Consider the following 16954-nt stretch of genomic DNA (forward strand, 5'->3'; position numbering starts at 1 on the left):
TATTTTTTGTTTCTGCATCATCAGTAAAAGTAAGAGCATAAATCAGTGAAGGTAAGAGCGTAACTGTTACACAAACAGTATATATTAAAAACCTAAACATACTGCATAATACTATATTTATGTAAAGATAAAAAAATTATTTAATTAAATTTCTTTGAATCCACTCACTTCTGGGATATCCAGATTGAGGAATGATGTGGATGCAATTGTTGTGGAAAGCTAAAGATAAACATCGACATAAAATAAGAAGGATCAAGGAATATCAACAAAATTAAACCACAATATTCAATGGCATCACAGCTGTATATTTATGCAATAACTCTAGCTAGCCAAAAAAATTAAGAAGACTACGAAGAACTTATGTGAATACAACATATAAATGTACCACATTAAGCAAAATAGTAAGATATAAACAATTCCATGAATGTGCAGAGAGACACAAGCCACATGCGTAAAAAGGAGTTGCCCTAAAGAAAAACAATAAATGTTACATGGCAAAAATGAAGCACGTATTCAAGATTAACCAAACTGGTTGGCGAAAATTGTAAGACTTATTGTGATGCATGAATATGTTTAACTAACATGTTTACATGATATTAAGCTAACAGAGGAAAACGGGAACATCCTCGTCAATATATGATATTTAAGATTTTTTTCCTAAAACTCCAACCGTAGCTGCTAAAAACTTTAGCTTCATCGCAGGCCTTCCACAATTCCATATATCATAGGCATTTTGAATGATACTGCAACTTAGAATTAATGACGTCGTACTCCCAATGATGGCTTCCCAGCTACTGGCAATTCTAGCTGAATTTATTGACTGCATAGATCCATCCCTTTACTACTCCTATCAATCCCTCCCCTTCCCTACAATGAGAAAATTTCATAAAGAAAGTACTTGTGTCACCTTCACTCCTGATATATCTAAAGCTTTATATTCAATTTTCGATGCTAGCCAATAACTGAATATTTCTCCTTTAACCCTGTGTTATTACCTGTCTGGTCATGAGGAATTGAGTCATTAGGTGGTGCAAGACCATTGGATGTCTTTTATTTTTTGTTCATTACAGAAATAAGAAGATTGTTTGTTTAAGCAAAAAAAAGACGCTGAACATAGAATGCAACATTAAAACTCTGAGGTTGAGAGTTAACAAAACACATATGGTTAGCTTTCCACTATAAAACCCAAAATCAAAATTAGAGTAAATTAACAACCCCAAATCAAGATGAATCAAGAGAAACTGAGTAAACCTGTAGCACACCTATATTATATTATCACCTGTGATATAACAAAAAGTTTAAAAAAAATCAATAGTTAGAATGGAGAAGAAATGATGAAATCCGGTAGGAGGAAGCGGTAAGGAGGCGATATCAATAGCCTCTGCCTGTAAATCAGAACTTCTAACCTGGAAGAATATTAACAATCCTAAACAGAACAGCTAGCCTGCAAAATCGAATATTGAAATCTTTATATTGCCTGTTTTTTCCTCTCTTACTTATCTGCACGTCCACGTACTACCGCCTGCAATATCAATAACAAAGAGAAAGAAGTCCATAACAATTACAACATGACAATTAGGATTTACAAGAAGAAAGAGAAAGAAAAAAAGAAAAAGAAAAAAAAAAAGAGGGAAAAAAACACCGAGAGGAAAAGTTGCGCATAAAAATAAGAAGTCATCACCACAACCTCTCGTGTGTAACAAAATCGGACAAAAAGGAAATTTATCTCTGCAAAATTAAATAATACTAAACAGATTAATAATCTTTTGCAAAATACAATAGACGAAGAAGAAACTGGAAGTAAAAAACCAGCTATAGGGAATAAAAATTGGGAGAAGAGAGGAGAGCAAAGGAGGCGTTGAAAAATGTTTTAGGGTTTCGAAAAAAAGATTTACAGCTTAAAAGAGAGAATTGGGGATGAAAATACCAAAAATTGGTGGTGGGAAAAAACCGGAGGTTTCTATTGGCTGAAATATATCCCGACGGGGCCAGAAACTTTAGGAAGAGAGCTTTGTTCAGCTTTTAACCACAGCAGATGAAATCACCTGAAATTATATTATTAATAATATCCCTTGTTTTGATGGGCTTCACAAATATCCTTATTACACAATAAATATATCATTTTCCATCTATAAGCCCGTCAGGGGTCCATTAACCTTCTTTTAGTTTCCGCATTTACCCTTTCTCTTTCAATAAGGTTTTAAAGATAATTGTTTCTTTATTTTCATTTTTTCAGATGGAAACTTACTTTCTCCTTCTCTCCCGAGAACAGCCACCACCACCACCACCACTACCACCATCACCGTCGTTTCTCCTGCTTTTTTTCGCCGCCGTTAAGAAATATATAAGAGAAATATTTTCGATTGAGAGAGAAATGAAGTAACTATGATGATGGCGATGGTGTCTCTGGCGGCGACGACGGTGGAGGAGGTATGTATTGATTTCAGTTGGAAAGAACACAGGAGATGGTGGATCTAAGATGAGTCATGAAGGAGATGTCGTTGTTGTGTGTCGATTCAGCTTGATTTCATGTCCTTGTGCTGAAGTTGAGAATGAAGCGGAAATGAGGATTTGGTGAAATTAGGGTTTGATTCTGTAAGTTTGAAGAAATTGAAGCTAGGGTTTGAGCTCATGGTGGTTCAGATGGTTCGAATTGGTGATGAAGCTTCAGAGCAGACAGTGGTGGTTGTTGCTACAAATTATAGATGGTGGTTGATGGTTTTGTTGGTGGATCTGAAACTGCAGTTGGTGGAAAAATAGGTCTGTGTTTAGTATAGCTGAATTGCAACAAATGAATGTCAGAATGGATTGGAGTAAATAGATGTATGTTAGGGTGCAATTGAGCAGATTCACAATTAGATGAATGTTAGGGCAGTGAAAAATGTTGCTTTGAATGGTGTTGTGAATCTGTGTGTTGCAGTGATGTTTGTTGGGGATGAAACAGAAGCAAGCAGAGGATTATATTGGTGGCTACTGGAACGAAGGTGGAGGTGCTGTCATGGGATTTCTGGTGAAATGGTTGGATATGCAATGGTGTTGGTAATGAATGGCTCGAGTTAATGGTGTTGTAGAATGTATTACAAGGAAATGAAGTGGAGAGAAAGAAATTGCAGGTGCAGGTGGTGGTGGTGACTGAAATGTGCAGTACACAAGTGAAAATGGAGTTGTTGATGTTGTTTTCCATGAATCTGGAATTGCAAGTATGGATTGTAATGATGGTACTGAGGCTGCAAAGGAGTTGTATATGATGGTGTTGAGTTATTGACATAACAACAAGGATGAAGGGAGGAGATACAAATTGAAATTGGTTGTATTATATATCTGAAGTTGCAGGAGTGGGTGCAGCTATTGGTGGAGGTACTGGATTAGAAGCTGAGAAAATGTTATTGACTGGTTATAGATGGGCTTTGATGGTTGTTATAGGAGCTGAGAAGATTACAAAGGGGTTGGAGTCAGATTTGTGTTTAGCTTCAGATGGAGAGCTTGGTCTTGAAGTTGTTGTTGTTTATGAAGTTACAGGTGATGATTGAGTTAGAGCTTGGCAGCAAAATGGTGTTAGCTTCTGGTGGTTCTGGTGTTGGATGTTTCTTTTTTTATGCTTTTTGATTTGGACTTGTTGTGTATTTTAATGACATACATTCTTATTTATTTTTGTGAATGTTTATTCTTGTGTTTTTTAAGGATATGTCAGTTTTCAAGTTCCAGGTTTATTGGTTTTTACAGGAAACAAACTTATGTAAATGGTGTCAACTCCAGCTGTTGATCCCATTTTTTGTGGATCAACATCCATTGTTTATCCCACTTAAAGGGATCAACTTTTGTTTTTGACACTGTAATCTTGAGAAATTGTTCATGGGTTCCATCTTTTTGGGTCAACTTCCATTGTTGATTCCATTTAATGGAATCAACTTCTATTGTTGATACTCAAAAAAAAAAAAAGTTGCATGGTTGTATCTGAATATATAAATTAACTCCTCCAGCTATACATACCTGCAATCTTCAATATTAACATGCATTCACTTCATAAGAAACCAATACCAATAATAAAATCATTCGTAATAGATATCGATACTATTTTTTTTTTCTTTTTTTTTTTTGTAAACTAATAACTCGTAACAAACCATTACTAAAAACAACAAACAAAATTGTTCAGGACATAAACAAAACCATTCATAACAAAGCAACTAAAATGTTCAGACCATAGACAAACTTACACTTACTTACTAAGGTATTCTTCAAACTACACTAAGATTTTTCTTTTCAAACCATGAACATACTATGTTAGCTAGCACTTAAATACCTAGACTATTCTAATTGTTCAACTCCGTCTTGAAATTGGATTATTTCTTGAATAAACTCAGTAACTTAATCAGGAAGTTGTTCCGGCTTCCATGCACCCAATTCATTATCTTTCTTTAACTTTATTAATCTCGTGCGGGACATCTTCTTCTTGATGCTTTTTTTTCCTTGGTGATCTCCTCAACATTATCTTTTCTCAACCTGAATTCAACAACGATTTTAGTTAGCATTCGTATTTTCAGATTAGCAAGTAATTTTTCATATCAACTTAGGTTGTTGATCCCACTTATTTGAGTCAACATTTCAGTTTTAAAGGATCAACTACTGTTGTTGATCCCATAAATTGGATCAACTTTTATTGTTGATCCTATTTTAGTTGGATCAACTATTGTTGTTGATCCCATAAATTGGATCAATTTTTATTGTTGATCCTATTTTAGTTGGACCAGCAACTGTTGTTGACCCCATATTTATGGGATAAACTACTGTTGTTGAAGAGAAAAAATTGCATAAAAATTTGAAACAAATTAGGGTAAATAAAATGTATCTTAGCAAGCTAGACATATTCAGCACACTCAGTATCAACATAAGTAGTAGATGCAAATTATATCCAGATTTGAAACAAAACCAAACTCAAAGCATCAATTTCCCATATAAACATACTATAAAACACTCAAAATCAACAAATCATGCTTTGTTTAGTTATACACTATGTGAAAATTAGTGGAAATTAAACTCAACATACTCAGATTTAACCAAAACTCGTTTCCACTACAAGAAATTCCAAGAACAATACTAAATAGTCATATATAAAAAAATAACACCAAAATCACCCAATCATGCTTATTCGGTCACATACAATGTGAAAAATAGGGCAAAATAAACTCATTATACTCAGATTTGACGAGAAATCATTTGGGTACAAACTAAAAACTAACAAAACAAGACCAAAATCACACCTAATCAGTAAATTATAATGTAAAAATCGGTCAAATACAAACATATAATCAAATCGAGATTAAAACATATGAAACTACTACGAGTTTTATACATGCATCAACTAGATATGATATCAAAATCAAACATGTGTTTACCTGTTAGATTTTGCAATCTTCAAGCTTTGTAGATCTATATTTAATCAGTATGTAATCTAATTTGAATAAGATGTAACTCGATTAGGATTTGATTCTTCAGTTTTTCGATTCCTCTGTTTTCTAGATCTGGTTTTCGGACTAGTGAGAGAAGAAAGTGAAAGTGAAATAATGAGAAAGTGAGAGAGAAAATATACGTGAAATAAAATTTAATGTGTGGGGAAATGTTATTATGTGAAATATCACACCAAAATTCACTTGAGTTCGCACTCCACAGTTTCAAACAATACTCATGAGCAAAATTTAACTTTGAAACAAGGTCATTAGTATATTTATCCCTTAAATTAGACCCATCCAACTCTCTTCCTCTATCAAAAATCATTCAACTATCATTAGCACTAGTTGAAACATCACCAATAGAAGTAACCTGAGTTATATGTGCTAAGAAATACAACCCCTTAAAACTGATAAAGTAGGATAATATTTGATTTACGTTATTATTCATAATAAACTGCAAATCTTCGAATTGATGATGTTCATCCTTAAAGTTCATATTAAATGAAAAATCCACAACATATTTCATTTGTTTACCACGATCAAATGAGGCTCGAGTAAAATCAAAAGGAAGTAATACAACACATATATAAGTAATTGGAGATACATGTTGGCTGGAAAATACCTTGAGAAATTTGGAATATGTAAGAAGTAAATTGTTTAAGGTTATCATCGGTAATTAACTTTCGATCTCCCGGTTGCTGAAATTCAGAATTCAAATTTATTGTATTGAAATTATTTACCTCATGAATTTCAACTCTTTTACTTGGAAAATCCACCACAAAATCAGTACCAGGAAGGAAAGGTTTACCTTCTTGATAATCCAGAAATTGGGTTTCTACCTTCCCTTGTAAATCAGAATAAGGAGAAACTAGATTGGCCGCATGAGACTTGTAGTCTTGAACATATGTAACCAGCTCCATTAACAATTAACAAGACAGATTTGGGTTGAGAACTGTAATTAACTTCATCTGAAAATTGTAAAGACATTTCCTTCTGAATTTGAATCAATTGGATCTCCTTCAAGATTTTCACCAATTTCCTTCTCAATCAGCGTCACTTTCTTCGACACAAATCCAATTAATTCAAAGCTCTCGTCAAAAATTTCTGACGAATTTGATTTCCAATTCCCGTTAACAGATTGACTCAAATGTATCTCACGCTCCAGCAGCAGCAGGTTCTTTGTTTCTTCTGCTAAATTTTTTTTGCATCTGGCTAGAAGCACATGAGATGGGGTATTTTTTAGAGCCCTTGCAATTACTTCTTGAACTTTAAGAACAGTAGCTAATTTCTCATCTAAAGCCTTAAATATATTACCATCATCCATGATCAATCCAAGGAAAGACCGGCTCTGATACCACTTGTAGTGATCTACACTACAAATGAGTGATCAGGCTCAATCTATAGTATCTACACTGTGAGATTGAAGGGTAAAACCCCAAATACAAATAAGAACACAACAACACAAATTCTATTATATATCTTGAAAGAGGAATACAAACTCAATACATATACGGGCATCAGAATGGCACATGTGCCAGACGCATACTAATAAAATACTAACTACACCCGGGGAGCCCTTGTACAAGGGTGCCCTATAAGACATGGGACATGACAGAAACACCAGCTCTAACTTGTGAGCATATGTATTACTTATCTCCAAACTTCCGTTATAAAGGAATACTACAACAACAAGTGATTTGTCGATTCTAAAGCCAGGTTAAAAATGCTACAAAGACCTAAAGTAGCAACACCTCTATGGGCCAAGTTATTTCTAGTTACAATCCAATTTAGAAATATTTTCAAGGAAAAAAAAAAGCATACTCTTGTGGGAATATGGGAATACCAAAGAAAGTTACTATTGAAAGAGGATAGACATAAAACACACATAACAATCTTTCAACGTCAAACCCTTGATGGGTTTATTTTCCAAAGTACTTGGGTGGACATAAAACTAATTGGAGAATCACGAATTAGTTGAAACATATGACACAAGTCATCAATTTTAATCGCGAAAAGGGCTCTCTTGAATCCGAGGTTCAGTTTTGTTGCACCTCTGATTCAAACACGGTATGGACACGTAAGGATCCATCATTGATTCCAACAACTCGAAAAAGGTGATAGCTAAGGAATTAAAACTAAAACTATGGTTATATTTACACCTGCAAGTGCACAGGATCTAAAGTAGAAAGTGAATAAGCAGGGGTTTGTCCACAGGGACTTGGAGGGAGCTATTGTTGTTTTCCTAGAGATTTCTGACAAAAAAAAGATTTTTGTGTTGCGTTAAAACACAACTGAGCTGTTTTGGTGTAACTGAATTAGTGACAGAAAGTAAAGCAAGGTAACAGGGTACTAAGGCTTAAAATCCACCATTTTACCTATGCTAAGGCAATCTCAGTTCAATACTGCTCTTGTCCCTTGTTAGTTATCAGTCAGCTTCTAGGCTTTCTGACTAACTAGATGGCAGTGGAGGTTCTATGCCTGCTGCTCATCAAAGGGTTGGGTTAGAAAGGAGGATAAAGGCACTAAGATAATTCTAAACCTTGTGATAGTTGGGGCTCTCACACTGCAACTACCCGCAGAGAAGCCACTTAGGTGTTTTAACAACCTAAAGGATGTTCTTTGATTAAGACTATCCTAAACATTTCAGCACAACAAGCACAATATCTAGCTTGGATTGAATTAGCAGAAGCATCATGATTTCATCTCCCCCTTAGCAATTAAACTAGAACATGATGAATTGAACAACTGAAATTTAAAATGAACTGATATTGAAAACAAAATTAACAGCTGAGGTCCTGGCTATTCCAGGCCTCTTGGTGGTGCTCTGGCTCGTCCAGGCATCCCCCTTAAAACATACCCACAGTCTCAATTTATACCCACAGACCCAATTTGGGTTTTCCCCCAAATTACAAAATTAGGGTTCTTCCCCAAAAATATCCCCAATTTAAACAGAAATTAGGTAAATTATTTCTACCTAATTTGACAGTACAAAACAGACCCATATCTTCTCTAATGATCTCCCTAACAGAACATTAGGGTTCTTTAATAAATTCCCCCAAATCAGAAAATTTAGGGTTTGGTAATTCTTACCCATATTGATGTGATTTGACGAGTTTGTCTTCGACCCATTCTTCCCCTTGGTCCTTTGCTCCATTCCCATGTGTCAATTTCTACTCTAGACTCGCCTAATCGATTGATTTTTCTTCTAGAGTTTCAGAGAAAGGTGAGAAGAAATATCAATCAAATATGGGGCTAGAAATAGGGGGTGATGATGTTCGAGCAGGTGGAGTTGGTGGTTTGGTTGTGGCAGAGTAGGTGGTGGCGGACATGGTGGAGAAGGTGGTGGTACGGCAGACATGGTGTCTGCAGAGGCGGGAGAAGAGAATAAAGATAAGGGGAGAAGAGAATGAGCGATTTAGGGTTAGGTTTTTGGGTTATATGTGTTGGGTGTGCTCCGGTGTTGGGCGGGATCAGCAATCTTGATGTCCAGCAAGACGAGAGCGTTGGATGACCACATCTGAAACGAATCGAACGACAAGAAGGGAAACAGCTTGTAGCGACCGTTGGATTGCGAGATACAACGAAGCTAACGGTTCCAGATGGGGTTAGGTACTATGATGTTTGACAGGAGCTTCAGAGTTTGATGCACGATGATGAGACGACCGTAGGATGATGTGATGGATCCTATCTGACGGTTCTCATGGAAATGGGTATGGATATTGGAAATGGATTTGGGTAAGGGTTTTGGGCCTTGGGTATGCCAAGCCCATATCTTCTTTAAGAACAATTCTTCCTCTTCAAGCCCACTTCTAGTTTATCCGGCTCTTGCAAACATCATTCTTTGCTGCCTTCCTGCGGGAGTCTTGACCGTTTCTTTGCTCTTTTCCGCTCCGCAATTCATCCAAACTTTATTTATTACCTAAAAATGCAAAATTAATTAATAAAAATATTTATTCTTGAAAACAATGAAAATACAGAATATGGGATAAAATGTAGAATTAATGCACAGAAGATGAGTTAAATGCCAAGAAAAATATATAGAAATATGCACTTTTTAGCACTCATCAAATACCCCCAAACCTGAATTTTACTTGTCCTCAAGTAAAACAAAACTAAGGAAATCCTACCTATACCACTATCGCTGGTCTCTCGAATGCATTTAGCGTATGCACTAAGCCTTTTAAACCACTAAGTGTCCCTAGTGGACGAGTGAAGTCTCGTGAAGGTTTGCTTAGAACGTACCTACAAAGTTCTAGGCCAAAATATAAGCTCAGATTCCATCAAATGTGACATGTGCAAGTCAGTTTAAGCTCACAGCAAAATGGAGATGTCAATCTAGCTATCAAAGGCACAATCCTAGCACTGATAACAAATAAAGACATGTGATAAGAGTGTAAAGTGTATCTACACATGTGTAAAGAAAGATCTGAAGTTATGACTACTAATCACCAAGAGATAGTTTTTAGGCTAATAACCGAATTCTAAGCCAAGCTAGCTGTCCGGATTTACGAGAATTGTGAATGTTCACCCAATGAGTTGGTGATATTTCAGTTTACCCGCGTTATACATCGATGGCTGCACCCTCCTTGCTTATTACAAGACTATTTACAACAAAAAGATGACTCTTTACATGACTCTTATTTACATTGATTACTCTCTTTTATTTTTGGAACAAGAGAGAACTATTGTCTTTAACATGACAAAACATGGAATAAATAAATACTTGATTTTTTGTTTTTATTTTTTTTTTCAAGAAAAAACTTTGATCTTTACAACATAGTGACACTTTTGATACATGAACAAAAAGAAAAACATAATTACATGACTCTTAGCAAGAGGTGGCCCTTATCGAATGCATCCGGTCAAATTCTATGGTTGCTTTTCTTAACGTATTCTCCAACTTCTATCCCAGCCAACCAAAGAACAAGCTAGTCAAGTCTCATTCAGTATTCTAAAGTGATTGGAAATCTAACTTCCTATCAAACACCTTGAAGATCGAGGCTATACATGTATTGGTAGATCGTGCGCGTGCAAGTTTCTTATCACTATGTGAATTGTGCTAGAATCAGGGTGCCTAAATATCTAGACTAAGACTCCTAAAAATTACATATATGCACAAGAGTCAACATTTCAAGGTAAATGAGCTCCATTTTTATGATTTTTTTATTTTTTAATTTTTTCGGAATTTTTAAATTTTTTCAAAAAGAGGGAGTTCTGTTTTCAATTATAACATGTTATCGTGGTATCTACTCTATACCCCCAAACCTAAACTAAACATTGTCCTCAATGTTTCAAAATATGAACAAAATTATAATACAACATATGAAGAGGATCATGTTGAGTAGAGAAAAAGGAAAGAGAATACCCGATTTCGGCGAAAGTAATATTAGAACTCCGTTATTCAGGGCAAAACCCAACAGTAACTCAACTGAATTCACATTGGGTTAACACAATATATACAAGAAACATATGATTCCACTAAACATTACCTACCGGATTATATACAAACAATTCACTATATACATACAGTCTAAAGAGTTGAGGATCAACCCAAAAGACGAAATGTAGACATTTCAACAGCTTCACACAATAATAATATGATAGGCATGCAAGTGAAGCTGTGAAACAAAATGAGCTACCCCCAAACCTGGATTTTTCAACAGATAAAATTTTGGATACAAAATCTCGCAGTTTTTGGGGTTCATCATGCACAAGGTCTAATTCGAAATGAACTTTGCTAGGGACGGGTACACATGCTAATTCCAACTGTGGTTCCTCAAAGATATTATACTTAGATGCAAAATGGTCCAAGAGGACTTGGGAAGCACACAGTTCCAAACCTAGATTAGGCATTCTCAGAAAAATTGGTTTTACAATATTGGTACAAACCAAATCTAGGTTGGGTGGAAGGCCATCAGATTGTGACTCATGTAGGAGAATAGGCACGTCATTATCAATCAAATCAAAATCTCCTAAATCATCTACACATGTCACATCATGCTCACAATCATCAATCAAATTAGCAAGTTCACAATCAGAATCATCAACATCATCAACAGATTTGTCCTCATGCATCGGCAATTCAATGGAAACATCATATGGAATACTAGAAGAGATATCATTCATTAAGGTCTGGGCAGAGAAGCCATATGTTATTGAACCAACAGGTTCCACAATATTTTCATGTTCTTCTAACATATCATCATAATCATCATAATCATCATCATGGTAGCATGCATATTGGTCCTCATTAACAGTGGTGGTGTCATTAGTCGATTCATGTTCCTCTAAATTAGGTTCATATTCAACATCATTTACATGAATGGGACTAGACACTTCATTAGGGACAACATACATTTCCTCATGAATTTCCTCCTTTTGTAGGTGAAGCAAAATCTGATCTAAATATGCATGAATTCGTGATGTAGATCTATCAAAGTTTTGCTTACTGAGTCTTAAAGCTTCAGTGGTGGAGTCTAAATTCATGGGAGTACAAAATTCTTCATGTTCAAATTGTGGTGAATGGTACATGTGTGCATGGTCATTAGGGTTTAAAAAATATTGATCGCAACCCTCAAAGGATTGATTATGGTCCCAATGACTACCATTCTCACAATTTATGGGCATTTCATACCTTGGATTTTCTCTAGATTGCCTAAAATTATGCAAAATATGACAATTCTCAACAGGGTGGTCTAAACTACCACATGCAGGACATGCATAGATTTTAGGTTGCCTAAGAAAATTAGATGTGACAGATTCCTCATGTGATTGCATTTCTAAAGCTGCGATTCGAGCTTCTAATTGATCGATCAGTGATGATTGTGTGAGTGAGGCACTAGCAAAATGTTCATTTTCACGTTGTGGCGAATGATGCATGTATGAATAGTCATTAGGGTTCATGTATTGCGGCTCGGGACTTTGAAAATGTCCATAATAATTCCTATGACTATTGACATCATGGTCTATGGGAGGTGCATAACGTGAAGTTTGTCCACACGCAAGTTCTCTAAGGGATTTGTTGTATTCCCCAACTGTAGAAAAAGATCTATACATGATTGGGCTCAAAACTAACATGACAACAAATGCAACTAAGGGTGAAAATGCAACTAACAGTTGAAACTGAAATTTAACAGGACAATTAACAGTGCAAGAACAATTGAAATTAGGCTAACCCAAATTGGGTGGAAACTTGGCTAGTCCAAGAACAGTTTTTACATCTCACATCACTTCCCTTTTATAGCTTACAAAATATCCAAATTTTCAGAAACCCTAAATTGGAAACCCTAATTTTTAAATTGGAAATTAAACTCACTCTCTGATGCAAATAGCCTCGACCCATGCTTGTACTTCTCCTCCTCTGCTAATCCTTTACTCGAACGCTGCTCCAATTTCCTTCTTCTCTCCACTGTGAAACCCTAGCTATGTTTGTCTTCTTGGTAGCATCAAAAATTAATGCTAAGAACAAGACAGACACGACTAGGGAAGAGGTAGGTGATGGTGGTGGCGTCCTTGTGGTCGTGGTGGAGATGGAGACGGCGGAGCAGACATGGCAGGGTCTGCCATGGTCGGGGGAAGAGAAGAAATTTGGGGGAAATGAGTTTTGGGGAAGAAGAAGGTGGGTGTTTGTTTTGGGTCGATGGGTTTGATGCTTAGGGTGTTGAGCGGGTTCATCAAACTTTGATGTTTGGCGAGCTGAGATGTTGGATCATTGGATCTGAGTGGAATCGAACGGATAGATGGAAGGATGTGTGAATCGACCGTCGGATTCTGAGGTGCAACGAAGTTAACGGCACCAGATGGAGTTAGGTACTGTAGTGTAAGGCGGAATCATCGGGATTTGATGCACAGGCATAGGAACGACCGTTGGATTCAACTACCATCTAATCTGAAGGCTTGGAATTTCAGCGCTGTGGTGCTTGGCAGAGACTTCCGATTTTGATGATCTATGAAGGAGCGACCGTCGGATGCTCCTGAGAACTGATCTGATGGCTGAGAACGGAGGCGCTTTTGTGTGTAGAAAATGAGGTTGTGCGCACCATTCTTCGCGGCTTCCTTGCGTAATTTCTCCCGGCTTTTCACTACTTTTCTGCTCTTTTCGCTCCGCGACTCATCCGAACTTTATTTATTACCTAAAAATACAAAATTAATTAATAAAAATATTTATTCATGAAAACAATGAAAATACAGAATATGGGATAAAATGTAGAATTAACGCATAAAAGATGAGTTAAAATGCCAACAAAAAGGGATAAATATATACAATATTTGGCACTCATCAAATACCCCCAAACCTGAATTTTACTTGTCCTCAAGTAAAACAAAACTAAGGAAATCCTACCTATACCACTGTCGCTGGTCTCTCGAATGCATTTAGCGTATGCACTAAGCCTTTTAAACCACTAAGTGTCCCTAGTGGACGAGTGAAGTCTCGTGAAGGTTTGCTTAGAACGTACCTACAAAGTTCTAGGTCAAAATATAATCTCAGATTCCATCAAATGTGACATGTGCAAGTCAGTTTAAGCTCACAGCAAAATGGAGATGTCAATCTAGCTATCAAAGGCACAATCCTAGCACTGATAACAAATAAAGACATGTGATAAGAGTGTAAAGTGTATCTACACATGTGTAAAGAAAGATCTGAAGTTATGACTACTAATCACCAAGAGATAGTTTTTAGGCTAAGAACCGAATTCTAAGCCAAGCTAGCTGTCCGGCTTTACGAGAATTGTGAATGTTCACCCAATGAGTTGGTGATATTTCAGTTTACCCGCGTTATACATCGATGGCTGCACCCTCCTTGCTTATTACAAGACTATTTACAACAAAAAGATGACTCTTTACATGACTCTTATTTACATTGATTACTCTCTTTTATTTTTGGAACAAGAGAGAACTATTGTCTTTAACATGACAAAACATGGAATAAATAAATACTTGATTGATTTGAATTTTTTTTTTTTTTTTGAAGAAATAACTTTGATCTTTACAACATAATGACACTTTTGATACATGAACAAAAAGAAAAACATAATTACATGACTCTTAGCAAGAGGTGGCCCTTATCGAATGCATCCGGTCAAATTCTATGGTTGCTTTTCTTAACGTATTCTCCAACTTCTATCCCAGCCAACCAAAGAACAAGCTAGTCAAGTCTCATTCAGTATTCTAAAGTGATTGGCAATCTAACTTCCTATCAAACACCTTGAAGATCGAGGCTATACATGTATTGGTAGATCGTGCGCGTGCAAGTTTCTTATCACATGTGAATTGTGCTAGAATCAGGGTGCCTAAATATCTAGACTAAGACTCCTAAAAATTACATATTTGCACAAGAGTCGACATTTCAAGGTAAATGAGCTCCATTTTTATGTTTTTTTCAATTTTTAATTTTTTATTTTCATTTTTTCATTTTTTTCAAAAAGGAAGAGTTCAATTTTTTCAATATAGCATGTTATCGGGATATCTACTCTATACCCCCAAACCTAAACTAAACATTGTCCTCAATGTTTCAAAATATGAACAAAATTATAATACAACATATGAAGAGGATCATGTTGAGTAGAGAAAAAGGAAAGAGAATACCCGATTTCGGCGAAAGTAATATTAGAACTCCGTTATTCAGGGCAAAACCCAACAGTAACTCAACTGAATTCACATTGGGTTAACACAATATATACAAGAAACATATGATTCCACTAAACATTACCTACCGGATTATATACAAACAATTCACTATATACATACAGTCTAAAGAGTTGAGGATCAACCCAAAAGACGAAATGTAGACATTTCAACAGCTTCACACAATAATAATATGATAGGCATGCAAGTGAAGCTGTGAAACAAAATGAGCTACCCCCAAACCTGGATTTTTCAACGAATAAAATTTTGGAAACAAAATCTCGCAGTTTTGGGGGTTCATCATGTACAAGGTCTAACTCAAAGTGAACTTTGCTAGGGACGGGCAAACATGCATATCCTAACTGTGGCTCCTCGAAAGTATTGTATTTGGATGCAAAATAGTCCAAGAGGACTTGAGAGGCACACAGTTCCAGGCCTAGATTAGGTATTCTCATGAAAATTGGTTTGAAAATATTGTTACAAACCAAATCTAGGTAGGGTGCAAGGCTATCAGATTGTGACTTAGGCAAGAAAGTGACATCTAAGTGTCTCACATGCATGAGATCAAGAGTATCAATAATATCAGTCACATCAGCATTATCTAAGTCACACTCAAGATGTGTAGCATGCTCATCACAAAAAATTTGCACAAGTCCTAATTCAGAATCATGGTTATCCGATATATTCAAATTATCATCAACAGAAGCAATATATTGTGGCTTAAGTATGGAATCAGACACATCAACTATGTTTTCATGCATAGGATCATTAGTGTCAACAGAATATTTACCTAAGTCATGCTCTTCACAGGATAATTGCACAATATCTAAATCAGTATCAACATCACATGCATATGGAATATTAGAAGAAATATCATTCATGAAGGTCGGGGCAGAAAAGCCTAAGGTATTTGAAACCAAAGGTTCCACAACATTTTCAGCATAGACATGTTCTTCTAACATAACATTATCATCATCATCATCATAGTAATATGCATACTTGTCCCTATTAGCAGTTGTGGTGTCATTAGTCAACTCATGTTCCTCTAGATTAGGTTCATATTCAATATCATACACATGGGAAGGACTAAACATGCTATTTTCAAAGTTCAATTCATTATCACCTATATCATGTGGCAGTGTCTCAGTTTCCCTAATGGATTCCCATTGACGGGTTTTCTCTGCAATCTCAGCTAAAAATTTCCATGCATCGTCCACAGTTTTATCAAGAAATTCACCATTACACATACACTCAACCATGACTCGAGATTTAAAGTCTAGTCCCTCATAGAGGATAGCAACAAGTCTCCACTTCTCAAATCCATGGTGTGGACATTCGCTCAACAAATCATTAAAACGTTCAAAATAGTCAAAAACAGTTTCCTCATCCAATTGGACAAAACAATTGATACTTTGACGAATAGCGATGGTCCTATGATGTGGAAAGAATTTTTTGAAAAAATAGATCTGTGAGTTGGTCCCAAGTGTTGATTGATTGTGGTCTCAAACCGTAAAACCATGTTTTGGCCCTTTCCTTTAGAGAAAATGTAAACAAACGCAATTTCAGAGAGTCTTCGGACATATGATCAGGTTGCATAGTCCGACAAATTTGTTCAAACTCTCTTACATGAGTATAGGGGTTCTCAGAATCGAACCCTCGAAATATAGGAAGTATTTGTATCATGCTTGCATTTATTTTAAAAGGGTTATTGGTTTGAGGTAAGACAATACATGATAATGGAATTTTTATTGTGGGATACATGTATTCATGGAGAGCACGAGGTTTATTCACACACTCGCCCATTTTTTCAAAAAATTTGGTTTTAATGGGTTTTGAAAATTTGGTTTGAAAGGGTTTTGAAAAGAAAATTTGGTTTTGCTTGG

This window comes from Papaver somniferum, chromosome 10 (genome assembly GCF_003573695.1).
Source record: "Papaver somniferum cultivar HN1 chromosome 10, ASM357369v1, whole genome shotgun sequence".
NCBI lineage: Eukaryota > Viridiplantae > Streptophyta > Magnoliopsida > Ranunculales > Papaveraceae > Papaver > Papaver somniferum.